The sequence below is a fragment of the Peromyscus californicus genome, unplaced genomic scaffold (genome assembly GCF_007827085.1).
Source record: "Peromyscus californicus insignis strain IS unplaced genomic scaffold, ASM782708v3 Scaffold_20__1_contigs__length_68692818, whole genome shotgun sequence".
NCBI lineage: Eukaryota > Metazoa > Chordata > Mammalia > Rodentia > Cricetidae > Peromyscus > Peromyscus californicus.
This window is the reverse complement of record NW_026294503.1, coordinates 28,617,133-28,626,889: the sequence shown is the minus strand read 5'-3', so window position 1 is coordinate 28,626,889 and position 9,757 is coordinate 28,617,133.

Genomic DNA, 9,757 nt, shown 5'->3' with positions numbered 1-9,757 from the left:
ATTTTACTTGATGTAAAACTATGACTACCTTATAAAGCACAATAGTAGAGAATATAGAACTTAGCAACTTAGCAACAGAGTTCACATTTCAATTCTATAGCAATAAAATGACTCCTAATGACATAAGGTTATACCCATAGATCAGTGCATTTGCTCAACCTTCATCAAAGAAATTTCTTACAGAAGATGCTAATTAACATAGACACAACTAGACAATGTGCAGAAAATAAGAGACATCACAGTGTTCATCCCTAAATGGAATGTCTCTAGCACATCTGTGCCCCACAAAGCTCAGGGATCTATGCAGAAGAGGAGGTAAAAAGATTGTAAGAGCAACAGTGTTTCCAGACCCAGCAGAGTTAATGGACACGTGAACTCACAGACTGTGAAAGCATGCACAAGACATGTACAAGCTCAAGCTAGACAAAATATCAGCTTGGAGAAAGGCAGGTGGGCACAAAACACACCCCCATCCAAGAGGCAATTTGCAATTCACAAGTACTGGGAGAGAGAAAATCAATTTTCCTCAATATCATGATGTTGGGTCTATCAGACACACTGCAGGGCAGGTCCTATGGTCAACACAAATCATATTGCATGGTTTGGGGTCTTTGTGGAGGAAGGGTAGTGAATTGTGCTTTATTTTGTTTAGTGTGGGCTTTTTTTTTTTTTTAAGAGAAAGACCATGAAGTTGAGTGGATAGAAAGGTACACTAGGGATACCTGGGAGGAGATTGGGGAGAAGAAAGAATATGATGAACATATATGATATACCCAAAAACTGAATAGAAAAATAAAAGAAATTCCAATTCTGCCACTTGTAAGCTGAGTAACCTTGGAAAATTAGTTAAGCTGTTTGCATTTTAGGTGGTTGTTGTGTTTCCTTAAAATAAGAATAGTATTGATATCTCTATGTGCATTCAGTGGAGGTGAGTTATTTAAAGCATAGTAAGATCCTGAAAAGTTTCCAGGTCCTTGCTATTATGAATAGTTGAGCATGTGTCCTTGTGGTAAGATTGAGCATTCCTTGGGTATATGCCCAAGACAGGTATAGCTGTGTCTTGAGGAAGATTTATTCCCAATTCTCTGAGAAGCCACCATACTGATTTCCAGAGTGGCTGCACAAGTTTGCATTCCCACCAACAGTGGAGGAGTGTTCCTCTTGCTCCACATCCTCTCCAACATAAGCTGTCTTCAGTATTTTTGATCTTAGCTATTCTGACAGGTGTAAGATGGTATCTCAGAGTTGTTTTGATTTGTATTTCCCTGATGACTAAGGATGCTGAGCAATTCCTTAAGTGTCTTTCAGCCATTTGGAATTGGGATCCATCCCTGGTGCATGGGCAGACTTTTGGGAATCCAGTGCCTGTGGTGTGACACTTGCACGGCCTTGGTACAGTGGGCAGGAGCTTGGATCTGCCTAAGCTCATTGTGCCGGGATCTGCTGACTCCCCATGTGAGACCTTGATTTGGGGGATGTGGGGATGTGGGGTGGCTTGGGAGAGAGGGCTAGGGAGTGAGAGGAGGGAGGAGGTGGGATCTGTGGGTGGAATGTGGAGTGAGTAGAAAATTTCTTAATAAAGAAAAATGAAAAATAAAAAGATCCTGAAAAGTATCTGGAATGAAGTGTTTGGTATACAAGAGTTTTAAATGTATGCATGTGATATAGGTGTAGTTGGTATCTCTCACATGTTGGCTAATCAGCTAAGCATATTATAACAGTATATATATATACATATATATATATGTATATATATATATGTATATATATATATATATATATCAGAAACATATATATTTCTCATTTTGGCTAGCGTTTAACTACACTGAGCAATCTGTGCAGTTCTATACTCCTCATTCATTATCTAACTTTTTAAAAATTCTGTTCTACATGTCCAAAATGTGACAGCAATATATTTACTAGGTATTCTTAAGGAGATACACTTGTTTTATATATGTGAATCCATTTAGCAAAAATAGATATTTTATAAAATTAGAGATGTGCCACATCTAAGAAGACACATCTGCATCAGTGTCTGTATGGGACATTATTACTAGCAACTGAATAAAAAAATAAAAATAAAAAAAACACCTATGCCCCACTGAGGTACTGACTTCAGACATAGTGTTGTAGCAAATGCTGAAGCAAATGAAGTTCTGAACTTTCCAGAAATTGAGCTAGATGTTCACTTTCCTCACATTCTTGCCTCTTTCAGAACAAGTTCAAGATATTTCTATTTACTGTAGGTCTTCTTTCTTTTCCTGGCTGGAGGAAGAAAATAGCCCCCACTGTTATTTATTGGAAAAGCCAAAAGAAAGAGAAGAGTTGCCCTTGGCCTGGGCAGGTACATCCCACTGATCCTCTGTTCTCCCTCACTGCTTTCTTGTTTTCCCAGGATGGCATCCTTGGATGACACTAGGACTTTGAAATTCGGGAACCCGGATGTGAAGAGTGTGTTCCTGACTGAGGAAATGTCAAGCAGCAATAACAAGAGCTGACATTTAGCAAGCACTGACTGTGCCAGCTGTGTTCCCAGCCATCCGTATGCAGGGACCCATGTTGTATCTGAAGCAACCCTCTGTGTATTCTCCTTTAATTCTCTTTTGAATAGGAGTAAGCTGAGAGCTACAGATGTTAGGGAAACTGACTCAAACTTACAAGGCTAGTAAAGAGGACAGAGAATTCAAATCCAGGCCATGCACCCTGGAGTCCAGCCTCGAAATTAATTGTTCCTCTGAATGTGGTCCAGCCTATGACCTGTTTGTTGGCAGTTCACGATGAGATAAGAATAGACACTGTGAGTGAGCACTGGGAAACTTTATAGCTATTTGCTCTTTGCCTTGCATCCAAGAGTGCTCTCAGCAGTGTCCTCTCAGTGAAGAGAATACAGAGCAGTTCAGCACTGTGGAACCCGCACCATGAAGGACACATGGCATGAACTGTTCAAGCACAGTAGGGCAGCATATAGATCCTTCAGTTACTGAAAATTTACCAACAAGTTTTTTATCTGAGAAGGTCTAATAAGCTCTGGGTGAGAATACCATGTATATGGCTGAGTGTTCGCTGCCAACATAACAAACCTCGTGAGGCATACATTTGTGTGGGGAAGGGAACATGGAGTCAGAAAACCAGATGATAATAAGCAATAGTCCTGATCAATGATTAGATGGAATGGCATGTCAGAAGTGAATAAGTACCGTGGAAGAGCTTAGAACGTAAAGCAAGTGACAGGAATTGGAACTGGGAAGGGGACATGCAGTATTAAACACTACGGACAATAGAGCAGAATAAGGTCAATTCTTCCTAGGCAGATAATTCTATTTGTGAATGTTTAACTTCTCATAGACTTCTCCCTGCCCATCCCTATCATATACTTTGGCTGTAAAATTGTTTTTCTGAATTAATGTAGAATAAGGCAATTCATTCAGTGCTAATCAAGAAAGTCCAGTTCATTGCAGTATGTACTGAATTATGGTTTGGAATAGATAATCTCCAAAATGTCTTACAACTTCGAAGTCCCATGACTCTGATGGAAAGAACTATTGTATATTGCTCTCGGGGCATAAAAGGACCAACTCTTTACATCAGAGAGCTTCCCCTGCTATGACTAACTCATCCTCTCATTTGCTTAATAAATATTTATTGGTCATCTCCTATGAGTCACTCATCATCTGAGGCACTGATGCTGCAGACCCTTTAGGTATAGGATCTGCTGGTAGCATTTCAGAGTTCAGCAAAAGATCCAGGCATATAAACAACAAAAGAATGAAAATACAGATCTTAAATATTATGACAAATGCCTGGGAAAAGGATCATTTCCTTCTAAGCAGCAAGGCAATATGTGTTATAGCCACAGTGAGAGGTGTGATGCATGGTTCAGGTATTGAAGAATGGAAAAGAGTTGGCTCTCCTGAGTGTCAGGAAAGGAAGCCAGTTTGTGCAAGGAAATAGAAAGACATCAAATTAGGTGATGCACTCAGAAAACAATTTCAAGCTGCTTGAAAGGTAGTGTGTCCATATAGATCCTAGCTGGGAAGAAAGAGAACAGATAATGATAGTAATCACAGAAGAGAGAAATAATAGTTGTACTATGAATATATGCTTTTTCCCTCTGTATATTATTTTACACACCACCACCACCATCACCAACACCATTTTTTCTCTTTGTTTCTCATTTATAACAAGGTATAGAGTGCTTGGTTCACTAAATTGTGAACTCATTGAAAGAGGTACCATAAGAGTCCCAGTGCCTACGTTAATTCTTTGAATATATGTGCATTATATTTAGATGAATGAATGAAATAACCAACAACTGCCAGAACAAATCCATCAACAACACCATTTATAGCAGTTTGTAATTTCTATAATCAGTAGGTGTTTTTCCATAGTTTTGGTGAACCAAATTTGTCTGTATCACCTGATAGAAGAATAGTTGTGAGTCAAAAACAGATGTATGTGTATACTTGTGTATGTTTACACAAATGGATCTATAGAATGCCAAAGCCTTTAAGAGTCTGTGCGTCAGAATAGAAGGTCAAGAAGAGATTGACTGGAGAAAATCTTGACTTTCCAATCACTTGTAGTGATTGCAGGTTGGTTGGTTGTTTCTACCCACTCTTTCCAGTGCTTTGTCTATTTATTAGAATGAGTTACATTTTCCTGACACAACACTTGTGTTGTGATCACATGTCTGCATGTATCCCTCAGTTCTACTCACAAAAGGAACAGACTCTCAGTGGAAGGCAGCCATCTCCCTCTTGGAACAAACCTCCTACGAGAAAGTTCCAAAAGTACTCATTGTTCAAAAGGATTTTCCTGATGCTCCTCCACATCCCAGGAATGACTTCATCCTCTTACAGAGCAATTTCCTATAGTTCTTTTATTATACAGACTTTGGAACATTTTTAAAAAGCAGCACAGATACCCTGATAAAACCCTGTGCCCCAGGTATCCATCTTTTGTAATAAGGGTTTTGCCAATATCATCCTTGATCTATGAGACCCATCCTTTCAGTTTTGATTATTTCACTACTTGCTTGACTGGCTGAAAGCAAATGCCAGATGCCTGATCATTTTGTGTGCAAATGCTTCAGCCTGAATTTCTGACTGATAAGGTTATGTTTTGTTTATATGGTTTCCTTAGCACTGTGACAATCATGCACCTAAAAGATCCAACAAGAATCTCTTAATTTCATCCTACATGGTATCCTAATTATTCAAGTCTCCCAATGTCATTTTTGTAGTCTTATATGTATCAGGACTAAACAAGAGCCACATGTCACACTTTTTGTTGTTTTTAACGTGGGTTACTTGACATACTCTTCCCCAAGTCTAGAGACCAAGGCTGAAATATTCAGAAAAGAGGGTTTAAAAAGCTGTTACAGCAAGCCTGATGTGACAGTACCATTTTTTTTCATAAAGATTTCCTCTCAATGCCTGTTGATGGCAATCCATAACATGCAAATGAGGAATGGCATCAATAGGTCTTAAACATAGAGGCCTTCATGTTCCTCTTTCCACGAATACAAATCAACAGAGGTGTACTCAGGTGAATACTCAAAAAGGGGTCACTCTGACCCTCCCTTCTACTGTCTATGTGGGATTCAGTTTTATTTCTCCTAGCAATTAGTGCACAAAAATATATCATATATATTTACATTGTCCTTTAGAGATCACATAGTATTTCCACAACTATTCAATTACCACTACAGGAAGACTCTGACGCAAGCTGGAGAAAGGGCTCAATGAGTAAATCAGAAGAAGCAGCATTCTTTTTTTTTATTATTATTATTATCTTTTATTAGTTTTTTAATTTATTTTAATTTATTTTGCAATACAATTCAGTTCTACATATCAGCCACGGATTCCCTTGTTCTCCCCCCTCCCGTCACCCTCACCTTCCCCCCAACCCCCCCCATTCCCATCTCCTCCAGGGCAAAGCCTTCCCCACAGACTGAGGTCAACCTGGTAGACTCAGTCCAGGTAGGTCTAGTCCCCTCCTCCCAGGCCGAGCCAAACAATCCTGCATAGGCCCCAGGTTTCAAACAGCCAACTCATGCAATTAGCACAAGATCTGGTCCCACTGCCTGGATGCCTCCCAAACAGATCAAGCCAATCAACTGTCTCACCCATTCGGAGGGCCTGATCCAGTGGGGACCCCTCAGCCATTGGTTCTTGTCTGCTACTCACATCACCAGGGAGGCTACCTGGAAAACAGGACCCCAAGAAAGACACAGGGATCGCCCAATGACAGAGAAATTGAATGAGATCTACATGAACAGCCTGGACATGAGTGGGGGTAATGAAAGGCGAGGGTTGAGGGAAAGAGAGCTTGGGGGAGCGGGAGATCCCAGCTGGATCAACAACAGAGAGGGAGAACAAGGAATAGGAGACCATGGTAAATGAAGACCACATGAGAATAGGAAGAAGCAAAGTGCTAGAGAGGCCCACAGAAATCCACAAAGATACCCACACAACAGACTGCTGGCAATGGTCGAGAGACAGCCCGAACTGACCTACTCTGGTGATGGGATGGCCAAACACCCTAATTGTTGTGCTAGAAACCTCATCCAACTACTGAGGGATCTGGATGCAGAGATCCATGACTAGGCCCCGGGTGGATCTCTGGGAGTCTAATTAGCGAGAATGAGGAGGGTTTATATGAGCGAGAATTGTTGAGACCAAGGTTGGATAAAGCACAGGGACAAATAGCCAAATGAATGGAAACGCATGAACTAAGAAGCAGCATTCTAATTCCCAATACCCACATCAATGCTTGGAGAGTGAGATGGCCCACTTGTAATTATAATCTCAGTGTTCAGGGGGTGGGAACAGAGATACTGCAGCAAGCCAGCAAGACTAGCCAAGTTGGTGAGCTCTGAGTTTGAGTAAGAGACCCTGCCTCAGTATTTAAGGTAGACAGTGATTGAGGAAGATACTTAACATTAAACTCTGTCTCCACAAACATGGGCACACAAACTGTGACGAACATGCATGTCCCATCTATATGTGAACACACACACACACACACACACACACACACACACACACACACACCACTCTTTTTAAAACATTGTTGCATCTTCTAAGACTCTCAAAATGTGACTGCAAAGGAAGATTGAATGGATACAATCTTCATCATTTTGTAGATGCTTACCTAGCATCAACAATAGACAAGTAGGCTCTCACATAGATTCAGTAGATTTTAACAGTACATCCTAGCTAAGTGATATAAAGAGCAATAATCTTTTAACCAAATATAATATGCTTTAAATTAGTGAGTAAATAACTAAGTCCAATATCCTGAAATACATATTCAGGTCATTGTCATCTATCAAAATATTATTCATCTTAAGACTCCTTTCAACTTTGTTATAACACTGGGTACCCATTGCCTAGGAAACCACATGCTTCCATGAAAGACAGAAATGGCTTAATTTTCAAGCAATATATCCCACCAACCCTAAACAGATTTTTTTTTGCAAAGTAGCTAACTAAATCTTACATCCAGATGTGATGTGTTTTGTTTCCATTAACTTCAAAGGATTGTACTTTTCTACTCCCTCCATAGCTGGACATTGTCATAAGAGTTTTCTAATCAATAGTCTGGAGAGAAGTGCTGGGTGTCCCTTTTAGACTATCCTAACTGGTCTAAGACCTAGTTAGATATACAACCACATGGAATACTTTTCCTCTGTTTCAGCAATTGTGGAGGTGGCCTTGAACTGAAATCGCAGCACCAAAAACCCGGACATCCTGGGATTATGACAAATGTATGATTGTGGCACTAAAGAGTCACCTGAACCTGCAGGACATTATGGATGAATAGAAATCAAACTTTTGGTTAAGTCACTCTAATTTAGGAATTTTTCTTTTTTAAATTTTTTTAAGGCTTATTTATTTATTCTGTATATAGTGTTATATATGCATGTATGCCTGCAATGCATGCCAGAAGAGGGCACAGGAACACATTATAAATGGTTGTGAGCCACTATGTGGTTGCCGGGGATTGAACTCAGGACCTCTGGAAGAGCAGACAGTGCTCTTAACTTCTGAACCATCTCTCCAACACCTGGGAATTTTTCTTATCCTGATCCACTTGGACTTGGGTTTTGTGCATGGTGACAGATATGGATCTGTTTGTAATCTTTTACATATTGACATCCAGTTATGCTAGCACCATTTGTTGAAGATACTTTCTTTTTTCCATTGTATAGCTTTGGTTTCTTTGTCAAAAATTAGATGTTCATATGTGCGTGGATTAATGTCAGGGTCTTCAATTCGATTCCATTGGTCTATATGTCTGTTTTTATGCCAGTACCAAGCTGTTTTTATTACTATAGCTCTATAGCAGAGTTTGAGGGTCAGGGATGGTGATGCCTCCAGAGGTTGCTTTATTATACAGGATTCTTTTAGCTATCCTGGGTCTTTTGTTTTTCCATATAAAGTTGAATATTTTTCTTTCCAAGTCTGTGAAGAATTGTGTTGGGATTTTGATGGGGATTGCATTGAATTTGTAGATTGCTTTTGGTAAGATTGCCATTTTTACTACGTTAATCCTGCCTATCCATGAGCATGGGAGATCCTTTCATTTTCTGATATCTTCTTCAGTTTCTGTCTTTAGAGATTTAAAGTTCTTATCAAAAAGGTCCTTCACTTGTTTAGTTAGTGTTATCCCAAGGTATAGTACTCTTGAACGCATTGGCACAGGAGATCACTTCCTAAATATAACACCAACAGCACAGACACTGAGCACAACAATTATAAATGGGACCTCTTGAAACTGAAAAACTTTTATAGGGCAAAAGACACGGTCAATAAGACAAAAAAGACAGCTGACAGAATGGGAAAAGACTTTCACCAACCCCACATCTGACAGAGGACTGATCTCCAAAGTATATAAAGAACTCAAGAAACTAGACATCCAAATACTGAACAATCCAATTTAAAAAATGGTCTAAAGAGCTAAACAGAGAATTCTCAAAAGAAGAATCACAAATGGCTGAAAGACATTTAAAGAAATGCTCAGCATCCTTAATCATCAGAGAAATGCAAATCAAAACGACTCTAAGATACCATCTTATACCTGTCAGAATGGCTATGATCAAAAACACTAATGACAGTCTATGTTGGAGAGGACACCGAGCAAAGGGAACACTCCTCCACTGTTGGTAGGAATGCAAACTTGAACAACCACTGTGGAAATCAGTATGGTGGTTTCTCAGAAAATTCTCTTGGGCATATGCCCAAGGAATGCTCAATCGTACCACAAAGATACATGCTCATCTATGTTCATAGCAGCACTATTTGTAATAGCCAGAACCTGGAAACAACTTAGATGCCCATCAACTGAAGAATGGATTAAGAAAATGTGGTACATATGCACAATGGAGTACTACTCAGCAGAGAAAAACAATGACAGCATGAAATTTGCAGGCAAATGGATGGAACTAGAAAATATCATCCTGAGTGAGGTAACCCAAACCCAGAAAGACAAACATGGTATGTACTCACTCATAGGAGGATACTAGATGTGGAACAGTCTGAGTTTCTCAAAAAATAAATTTTTTTTTCATTTTTGTTATTTTTCTATTATCAGCTTGATACAGTATAAATTCTTATCCTAATAGTGATAGTGAAATGATTTCTGAGTCTGGGTTACCTCACTCAGGATGATTTTTTCTAGATCCATCCATTTGACTGCAAACCTCATGATGTCATTGTTTTTCTCTGCTGAGTAGTATTTCATTGTGTATATA